We start from the raw sequence: 11,089 nt of genomic DNA, 5'->3' as shown, positions 1-11,089 counted from the left end.
AACAAACATTCAATGTCCTTCGTTATATTTTACCTAAGGTATTTAAAAACGAAAATATAATATGGTTACAGGGGTAAACAGTCTTTGTATTTATTCATCCGAATTGTGCGCACTGAACTAATAGGAAAATTCAACACTGAAAGTTTGTTTTATCAAATTACAAAATCAAAACCTTTAACACATGAAACATAACTGTAAATCAACTGTTATATTCCTTATTTATTAAAGACGTTTCCTTGTTTCGAAAATGGTTTATTAAACCTGGTTTATTACCTTGCTAAACCTTTCATTTGTATGACAGTTGCATATAATTCAACTAAATTGACAACAAACAGACATAATAGGAAAAATGTAAACAAAATAGTTATAGCAGTCGACACTTTGTTACAGTGAAACGTCTCAAAAACAAGCCGCTCGTCGGACCTCAGAAAACGGCCGCTTTCCATGGGTGGCTGGTTAGTCAAAATATAAATCACTTAGAGTTACTTCCCTTATTATATATGTTTGGAAACATTTGAAAATATATATTACCTTAATGGAAATACATGTATTCCTCTGTGAATTTTTGTTTTCTATATTATATAAAATACAGGTACAATTTCTATTTCATCTTATGTCATTTTTTTGCAGGAATAATAGATAAACATAGCATATAGTAATTGTATTTCTTCCTTATAAAGTTGTTCACCTTAAAACTTTTTCAATATGTTTTCAGAGTTATGACTACTTATGTGTAGCATGTGTGTTAATTTTGATCCGTCACAACATGATAAGCTTGGTTATTGAAACAGGTTCGACAAGTAAACCGTTATCAGTCAGATGCATTTGTCCTGATTGCCAGGATTACCTTCTTTGTTAATATAACACTTATATGCTCTAATCAGTGATTGTAGGTGACAACGCTGGTTTAACGATGATACATTTAATTGATTGTTATTAGATAAATACACAAATTCCGTTCATCATCTCGATTTTTAGGCGTAGCCGGTTTTAAAAGAATAAAGGATAATTTATTTAAATACAAATCATCAGGTACTTTTTTATTCGGTAAGATGTTTAAAAAGGTGACATCACAAAATACTGAATTCCTAGGAAAATTAAAAACAGAAAATCCAAATCAAATGGCTAAATCAAAGACTGAAACACATCAAACGAACGGATAACAACCACGCTTCATTCTGTACGTTGTGTCCGAAGTCAGAAGGCAGTCATTATAAATTGCCGTTTGTTGCTGTTATACATATTTGGTATTCGTTCATTGTTTGTTCATAAACTAAGCCGTTACTTTTATCGTTTGCATTGTTTTACATGATTCTTTTCTGGGCCTTGTGTAGCTGACTATAAGGGATGGGTTTGTTCTCATTGTTCAAGGCCTTACGGTTAACTTTAGTTGTTAATTCATGTGTCATTTAGTCTCTTGTGAAGAAATGTCTTGTAGCCTTTGTTGTATATGCATTATGTCAGGAATCAAATTCTTTAATCATCTAATAGCAGTTCAAGTTTGTATACAACGTATTTCTTTATATTTGTGGCAAAAACAAAATCTGTAAAAAAAAAAGAAGTTTGACTTAAATAGGAAAATGTATGTTTGTTAGAAACATCATTATTGTCCGATAGTTATGAGTCAAACAATTATCCACGGTATTGGACAAGCCATCACAAACATTTTATTTATTTAAAACATCTAAAGATATTTTTACACTTCAAATTAGTCTGATCATATACGTGAAACGTGAAAATAATGACATTATTGCATTTTTTTATATGCTCTATTAATTATAACAATATTTGTCAAGACTGTACAACAATACACATAGTGAAAATATAATATAATACATTATAGATATAATCAGTAGTATTCATCCAATATAGAATTAGGAATTTCTTTTCCATCAGATTTGCTGTCGATGGCTGGAAATTAACGTCCAATGGCGCATTCAGTGCATTTTCAGGGCATTATACGTACATACACCCTACAGACAGACAAGTTATGGATGAATTTTAAAAGTGCTAATTCACAAAGTAAACAGTCCACAGGAAGACATGTCATTTCACACAGATACACTGTTTCGACTCCGAATCTATCTGTCTTTACCCTTACTCCTCAAAGGTGTATGTTGAGTAGTGGAACAGCAAATACTAACTTTCATTGGACCAATGTTATATAGACATTCTGAGTCCATGCCAATGTTCCCCCCGGGGGAAACTAGTATGAACCAATTCTTCCCTAGGGGAAATTTACGATAATTGCCATTCTTCTCCCACGAAAATTAGGTGATACGTATACATATAGTCATTTTCCCCCATGCCAATATTTTCCTCCGTAGTTTTGGTTTGACTGTATAAACACAAGTCTGAAAATTAAACCCAACAGAGTTAGATAGATAGATAAACTAAAAACAAGTTTACAGAGAAACATATAATATAAATACAAATACAATAGTTAAGGTAAACAAATACAGTAAGATATTTTAAAAGTACAAAATTATAATTTACATAGTCTGTATAGTCTTTGATTGCGCCTTGTCTTTTTGATTTTTGCCAGCATTTTTTGTCAAACCATGGTTCATTCGATTTCCGTTTTTTGCGCATTGTAGGTCATTTGTTTAGGGACCAGCTGAAGGACGCCTCCGGGTGCGGGAATTTATCGCTACATTGAATACCTGTTGGTGACCTTCTGCTGTTGTTTTTTCTATGGTCGGGTTGTTGTCTCTTTGACACATTCCCCATTTCCATTCTCAATTTTATCTTTATCAGATTTTTTGGGATTGTAAGTTCCAAACGTATGTTTTGTGGCGTTGAAAAATATATCACCACTATCCTATACAGTATCATTAATATTATTCAGGTAAACATGGTCGTTTGTTAGTAGATCCAAAGTATTATCAATAGTTTCAATTTTGGAAAGATCTAGAATGGAGTTAGAATAAGATTTATACACTGGCAAATATTTTTTGTCAAATTGCATTAACACAAGTCTGTCTACATGTTCATCATTCTGTCTATGTGTCCAAAAGTTTGTCTTTATATTCACCAGTCTTTTGAATAGTCCCCTAGTCTGTCTACATTCTCAACAGTCTGGTTAAGTTTTTACAAGTCTGTCTTTGTCCACTAGCTAGTACGTTTACATTTTCACCGGTTTGTCTATGTGTGCATGTTCAATAGTCTGAATTCATATTCACTAGTCCGTCTTGGTGTTTAATATTCTGTCTACATGTGTATCATTTTGTCTCTTTGTTGGATAGTTATTAAAGACAACTCCCTCTATTGTTTTTGCGCATATACAAGCGCAACAGTACTATGCCGTCAGCTGTTTCCGCGAACCCGAAACGTTAATGCGAGTTATTCCTCTTTGACCCGATGGATAGAGTGACAATCATTTTGATAGGTAGATTTGCCGAGAAGAAAATAAAAATTGTTTTTATATAATAGACATGTTCCAGAATTGGATATACACATTACATATATGAATAAAAAAAAAGAGTCACCTATACAGCAATCTAACAACAAAAAACACACAAAACGACTGTCAAGAAACGAAACAAAATCTGAATACTTGACAAAAAGTTGAGCCAATTAAATTATAATATAATACTAATATCCATAATTTGCTACGTGTATGGACTTATCTGTTCTTTAGAGTCAATCTCTTTGGTTGGTTTATAATTGTATTTATATTTCCACAAATCATTAAGAAACTACGAAAATCATCAATCATGTCATCAAAATTCAATGTATCTATAGCAATAGGTACATTTCGTACATATATACCTATATATGAATATGGCAAATTGCACATACGTATTTTGAATGTGTACAGCGATTGCATTTTTACACGAATATAATATTTAAATTTCTGATAAACACCAACAAAACAGTAACCATGGACGCATACGTGTAAAATAAAGTCCATCTAGAGTTAACATATACGCTTCTAACATAATGATTGTAGGTTTTTGTATTTGACGACTCCGAGTCTGATCCGATTTGCCAAGTTTTATATTTATGTACTAGGTGCACAATTTTTATATAAAAAACAACATAATCGTGCCCGTGTTTAAAAGTTGTTGGAATAAAGAATTAAAGAGGAATACATATGAAAAAAAAATCAATAGTTGATTTGAGAAGAAGAGATCGCATTAGGTTCCATTCATAATCACGGTATGACAACTGTATGAGTAAACTTAGACTGAGTTTCTAGCAACATTACGGAATATTTCGATATACATAGATGCTTCTGGATACATGATCAAAACAGAAAGTATATCAAATAGACCCCGTTAACACTTGCACAAAATTGAATCGATCTTTTAAGAGCATCTCGCGTTTACGATCTTTTTAGAACGTGTGCGTTTACATTTAGTATACATTGAAATCTTAAGATAATCGGTCTAATCATTTCGTTAAAAAAATTCGTAGAAAATAGAATAAGCCGGGAAATATTTGGTTCATTAGATATGCTTCTACATTTATTAATTATCTTTTTGATTAACATGTCATAAGTCCTTAAAAACAAGTTAAATTCTCCCTCGCCCTGCTCGTCCGAATTTAAAGCATTTAATTTCTAATTCAATAGGCTATAAACAAGACAACACAGATATAGGATTAGTTGCTCGCAGTAACATCTTATTTTCTCTTGCGATACAATATTTTATTTTACTGAATTGTACATATTTCTTCAATCGAAACATTATATAAACACATGACATATAACATTGTTCCTCTTTCACATCGTTTCTTTTCCCCCGGCTAATGCCTCCAACGCCTGTACGTACAATAAACATAGCAGCAACTGCACATATACCTATGTGACCAACTTCAATCCGACGTAACTGCGAGCACCTTCGATACTAATACATTTAAATCCCAAACTTTATATAGTACCTTTAAACCCCACCCATAAAAACCGCCAAAACTTTCCTCGTGCCTCCTGCACCTAACATCAAACTTACAAATAGTACATACTGTTACAAAAACAGTATCCAAACTAGTTATACTAGTTCCCATCTGTAAATATTAACTACAAATAGCAAACGGGAAAAACCCTATTTCAAACGAAATAAAATACATTTAAATTCTCCCTCGCCCTGCTCGTCCGAATTTAAAGCATTTAATTTCTAATTCAATAGGCTATAAACAAGACAACACAGATATAGGATTAGTTGCTCGCAGTAACATCGAAACAAAGGAAATGAAACAGTTCAGAATAAGATGCTGATATAAAAAGTCTTTTGAGATATTGCTAATTGAAGATAAATCTTCAACCACTAAACTGAACCAATATCAGTTTCAAGTCGACAATCGGAACGTCAAATACGACATATTGAACCGGAAGCTTCCGCAATAGATGGTTATGCAGACAAATGTTTTGCAAATCTTGAATCGATGGATAATTTCTCAAACTGTTTTCCTTGATTCTGTAAAAAGAAGAACACAATCAAAACTTCATACATACATGTACTTGTATCTTAATCAGATAAACATTAAACTCTATAGATATATACATATTTCATATCTATATACATCAACTTCTAATCATACTATGTGATTCTTTATGTTACACACTGCAACATAGCTCATGAAAGTCTAAACATATATGCATCTCAGATCTACATACATCAACTTCTAATCACACTGTGATCCTTTATGTCACACTGCGCAACATAGCTCATGAAGAAAGTCTAAACATATATGCATCTCAGATCTACATACATCAACTTCATATCACACTGTGTGATCCTATTGTTACATTCATAAAAATCTAAACATATTTATATATATATATATTATATCAACAACAACAAAAAACAAAGTCTACAGCTATGTCTGAAGCTCTGACTTTGTACAAGGTTTCTTATTATCTTTGTTACATTTTTATTATCGATTTTAAATTAAAAAAAAGTTTTCCACTCAATATGTTATGTACCATGTGTACGGACTGTAAAATATTACTGCTTACCGTTTTAAAATCTCTCCAAGTTGAACTCTTGGTACTGTCCGATTTATCTCACATAAAAACGGGCTACTTTTTATACCTACAACTGCATATTTGTGGCATCCGGGAAATAATTAGCACATACACAAGGTCTCCAATATGGTACTAAAACTCTGATCGTTTTATAGTAAATGCGACCTGCTGATAAAATAAAATCAAAATTGTGGTATTTAATGAAAAAACATATAAAATTGATGATTATTACAAGTCTCATCTTCAAATCAATTGTATACCTATATTTAATTATGTACAAAAGTTAATGCCTTCATATTTAATCTTTTGTTTTCTGTATATTAATTTAACTATACAACATTCCATGGTGCACTACACTGTGAAACCAATCACATCGCTCCCAGCGACAACATTCCATGGTGCACTACACTGTGCAACCAATCACATCGCTCCCAGCGACAACATTCCATGGTGCACTACACTGTGCAACCAATCACATCGCTCCCAGCGACAACATTCCATGGTGCACTACACTGTGCAACCAATCACATCGCTCCCAGCGACAACATTCCATGGTGCACTACACTGTGCAACCAATCATATCGCTCCCAGCGATCTAATAAAATAAATTTCATACATACCATTTCAAACTCATCTGTAACTCGTATCACTCTTCGTGACAAAATCATCTCACTGCGAGAAGATTTAAACATATGTTGTTTCCATGTCTCAAATCTAGTACAAGTCTTACAAATTCTTTACCTGAACTTTGTACTGAAACAGTAATCAGATTTTATACAAAAGGTGGACACTGTAATATTTAGTGAGCATTTCATCTATCAACTTTTAAATAAAAGTTGCATGCTTACAAGCACATTAATGAACTCAACATGGTTCACATGATGATTATTACAAGTCTCATCTTCAAATCAATGTATACATATATTTAATAATGTACAAAAAGTTAATGCCTTCATATTTAATCTTTTGTTTTCTGTATATTAATTAAACTATACAACATCCCATGGTGCATTGTGCAACCAATCACATCGCTCCCAGCGACAACATTCCATGGTGCACTACACTGCAACCAATCACATCGCTCCCAGCGACAACATTCCATGGTGCACTACACTGTGCAACCAATCACATCGCTCCCAGCGACAACATTCCATGGTGCACTACACTGTGCAACCAATCACATCGCTCCCTGCGATCTAATAAAATTAATTTCATACATACCATTTCAAACTCATCTGTAACTCGTATCACTCTCCGTGACAAAATCATCTCACTGCGAGAAGATTTAAACATGTTGTTTCCATGTCTCAAATCTAGTACAAGTCTTACAAATTCTTTACCTGAACTTTGTACTGAAACAGTAATCAGATTTATACAAAAGGTGGACACTGTAATATTTAGTGAGCATTTCATCTATCAACTTTTAAATAAAAGTTGCATGCTTAAAAGCTGATTTTTTTTTTCCATATTAATGAACTCAACATGGTTCAGTATTGAATGGAAATATATAACCAAATTCTGTAGTATTTTAAAATAAAATCATAAACCTGTAAAACGGTTTTTAAAAGAACACAAATATATTGATTTTCGCTTCTAACTTAATAATACGTTCCAGGCATGATTTCAGAATGGAAATAAAGTCAACATTATACTCAACTCCGTCATGTGAAAACATGTTCCTCTTTCGCATCGTTTCTTTTCCCCCGGCTAATGCCTCCAACGCCTGTACGTACAATAAACATAGCAGCAACTGCACATATACCTATGTGACCAACTTCAATCCGACGTAACTGCGAGCACCTTCGATACTAATACATTTAAATTCCAAACTTTATATAGTACCTTTAAACCCACCCATAAAAACCGCCAAAACTTTCCTCGTGCCTGCTGCACCTAACATCAAACTTATAAATAGTACACACTGTTACAAAACCAGTATCCAAACTAGTTATACTAGTTCCCATCTGTAAATATTAACTACAAATAGCAAACGGGAAAAACCCTATTTCAAACGAAAGAAAATACATAAAATGTCAGAATAATTTTACTTATAACAGTCATTTGGTTTGAAAATGAGGAATTTACAGAATAAAAAAAAATAATAATAATGAATAAATGCAATTGAAAAGATATTTGTTAAAATGTGCACCGATTAACACACTTATATTTAAGCGAAAAGGGAACGAATAAGTAACAGGGCATTAGTCAAGTACTGAAACGAGTATTTACCAGACGCAATAAAAAATGGAAAAACAATTGTTATAAGCGAAAAAGTAAGAGGGCATCGGTCAAGCGCTGAAACGGGTACATACGGGCTAATAGGGATGTTTCACCTTTAAGAACCCAGAGACAAGTAAACAATAACAAAAAATGTTTTTCATAAAAGTTGCAATGTATTACAATGTGTAATTAGCAAATACGGAACGAATAAGTAACGGTATCAGTCGAGCACTGAAACAGGTCCTGTCCCAAGTCAGAAGCTTGTTGGTTCATAAATTAAACCGTTATTTTCTCGTTTGAATTGTTTTACATTTGCCATTTCTGGACTGTTTATAGCTGTATATGCGGTATGAGGTTTGCTTATTGTTAAAGGCCGTACGGTGGCCTATATTTCCTGTGTCAATTGGTCTCTTGTAGAAAGTTGTGTTATTTGCAATCATACCACATCTCTTTTTTTTTCTATTTATCTTTCAGAAGAATGACGCAAAAACGTCGTATACATTTTATTTTATTTTTATCACCATGTTCTGCCAAATCCTTTGAGAATATGGATGAAACACTGAAATAAGTTACTTATAAGAATATTAAACTGACCATTAGCAGATTAATTTTCATATCTACATAAAACACTTTGAATTCTAGATCGGTCTTTCGCGATGTATCTAAGCCTTTACACTTAAACAAATATCAGGGTTGCATTCAATATCGTAGCGGCTACATTTGGGCTACCTAGATTTTTGACTATTGAACGTGTAGCTAGCCTAGCTACTATACATAGATATTGATAGAAGCTAGACTAGCCACTCGTTTAATAGTTATAAATCTACGTAGCCCTATGTACCCGCTTCGATATTGACCGCAATTCAGGAGGTGGTATTTTTTAAGTCCGATGGAGATCGATCTTTCTCCTTTTTGCAAAACTAAAGATCGGCGATCTTTATTGTTAGTGGAAGAGGGGTCTTAGATTTCTATTGATTTTAAGTAATTGTCATCAAAATAAAAAGGAACAGCATTCTAGATCTTAACCGAAATTAAAATTCATGATATCGAAAGCAAAGTTCTGTCTTGTCTTTCAGATATACTTTGACTGAACTATGAAATAATATAAAAAAATGTATTCACTATTTTAAGAATAATTTCTGTTCAACACAGACATGTAAGCACTATAAATAACCTGAATAGAAATGTTGTTAATAGAAGCATTTGTGAGTACATTTGTACAATGCATTGTTTTCAAACCACCGCATTTATATTCCGTGTCTGTGAAACTAACTGAATACCAATTACTAGCATGTGTAAATTAATGTGCATTTATTGTAGTTGAAAACAACAAACAACAAAACAGCAAATAACGAGAACTGTGTTGTCCGTAATATGTAAGAATATCGCCCAAACCGGCCGAACGTCTTTCGACGTTGTTTTTGAATTGGCGCAATGTATTCCCGCCAATTCAAATTGTTAACCTATTTTTTTTTTAGAAACATCTATTTTTCCATTCCGGTGACCCCATCTTTTTATTTCATGATTTTATTTAGATATACACAACGCTTATTCTGTTGAATACTCAAAGAGAAATTATTGGTCAATTTTTATTAAACTTAATTTTTTTTTATAGTTATTTCCCCCCCAAAAAAGGCAAGAAAACTAGTATAGCAACTTATCGTTATTATTTTCCTCTCAGAAAATGTTAATATTATTAAAATAGTTTGTATTAACAACTTCATTTCAAACGCTCAATCATTCTGACAACAATTTTGACTAGGATTTAACTATTTCCTAGTCTTTGTAAACCATCTGTTTTTTCATCAATATAAAACAATTCCAACTAACAATCATATCCCCCCCAAAGAAAAATATGGATGAATTTAAATGTTATAACAAGAATGTGTCCCAAGTACACGGATGCCCCACTCCAACTATCATTTTCTATGTTCAGTGGACCGTGAAATTGAGGTAAAAAGATCATATCATAGTGTACTTAGTTTCAAGTTGATTGGACTTCATTAGAAGCTACCTTGACTTAAACATTTAACCTGAAGCAGGACAAACAGACGGACGGACGAACGGACGGATGCACGAACGGGCCCACAGACCAGAAAACATAATGCGCCTCTTATATCGTAGGTGGGGCATAAAAATATAAAAGTTAAGATTCCTGTTTGTGCTTCAAATTTTTAAACATATTTTTTTTTTTTATAAACCACCATTACCAATCAGAAGAAGATGATGTGACAGAAGAGGTTGTCAATTAATAAGTTAATACAGTGACACCTGGCTAAATCATTGCATTAACCGAAAACCTATATAAACCAAACAAGTTCTTTATCACCGTCATCTCAAATTGTATGCGTTGGAAACCTGATTAAACCGGATATCGGCCAAACCGAACAAAATTTTATGTCCAAGAGATGTTCGGTTTAAACAGAATTCACTGTAAATTAATTATTTAGCCTATACCAAGTTTGATTATAAAACGACATCATTTATATAGTGGAGAATATAGTTTAAAGACAATGTGAGGTTCTTTTTATGTTCCGATGTTACTGTATAAAGAATGCGATATTAAAATAAAGAAAAGTGTGCATGCAGAGGGCACAAAAATATTAATCAAGAATGACAGAGAAAATCATTTTAAAATTTGAAAAGCTACGAAGTCTTATACTCGACCATACATTACACCAAACTATTGTCCGAACATCACGATTTAAAAAAAATGGTGTTATCGCGGTAGGATAAGTCGATCCATTTCCACACGTGGAAATCGTCTTGGAACGCATTTTTAGTGCAATATTTGGTTTTAATTCGTATTCGATAATGCCTAATTTAAGAAAGGATGACGATAGTAAGATTGTGAAAAAAGAAACATATCCGTAAAAATTTTTAATACCAATTTTTATAGCT

General features: G+C 32.8%; 1 long non-coding RNA gene across 1 annotated transcript; it reads right to left on the bottom strand.

Annotated features, from left to right (window-relative positions):
- Window positions 1-4,600: 4,600 nt before the first annotated feature.
- On the bottom strand, window positions 4,601-7,180 carry LOC139495078 (uncharacterized). Its single transcript, XR_011657255.1, has 3 exons — window positions 6,589-7,180; window positions 5,960-6,136; window positions 4,601-5,417 (listed from the first exon to the last, which is right to left on the bottom strand). It is a non-coding gene; the product is annotated as an uncharacterized lncRNA (long non-coding RNA).
- Between the last annotated feature and the right edge of the window lie 3,909 nt (window positions 7,181-11,089).

Source organism: Mytilus edulis, chromosome 11 (assembly GCF_963676685.1).
Source record: "Mytilus edulis chromosome 11, xbMytEdul2.2, whole genome shotgun sequence".
Lineage (NCBI taxonomy): Eukaryota > Metazoa > Mollusca > Bivalvia > Mytilida > Mytilidae > Mytilus > Mytilus edulis.
Note: the sequence above shows the minus strand (reverse complement) of the source record. Positions and strands in the feature narration are given on the sequence as shown.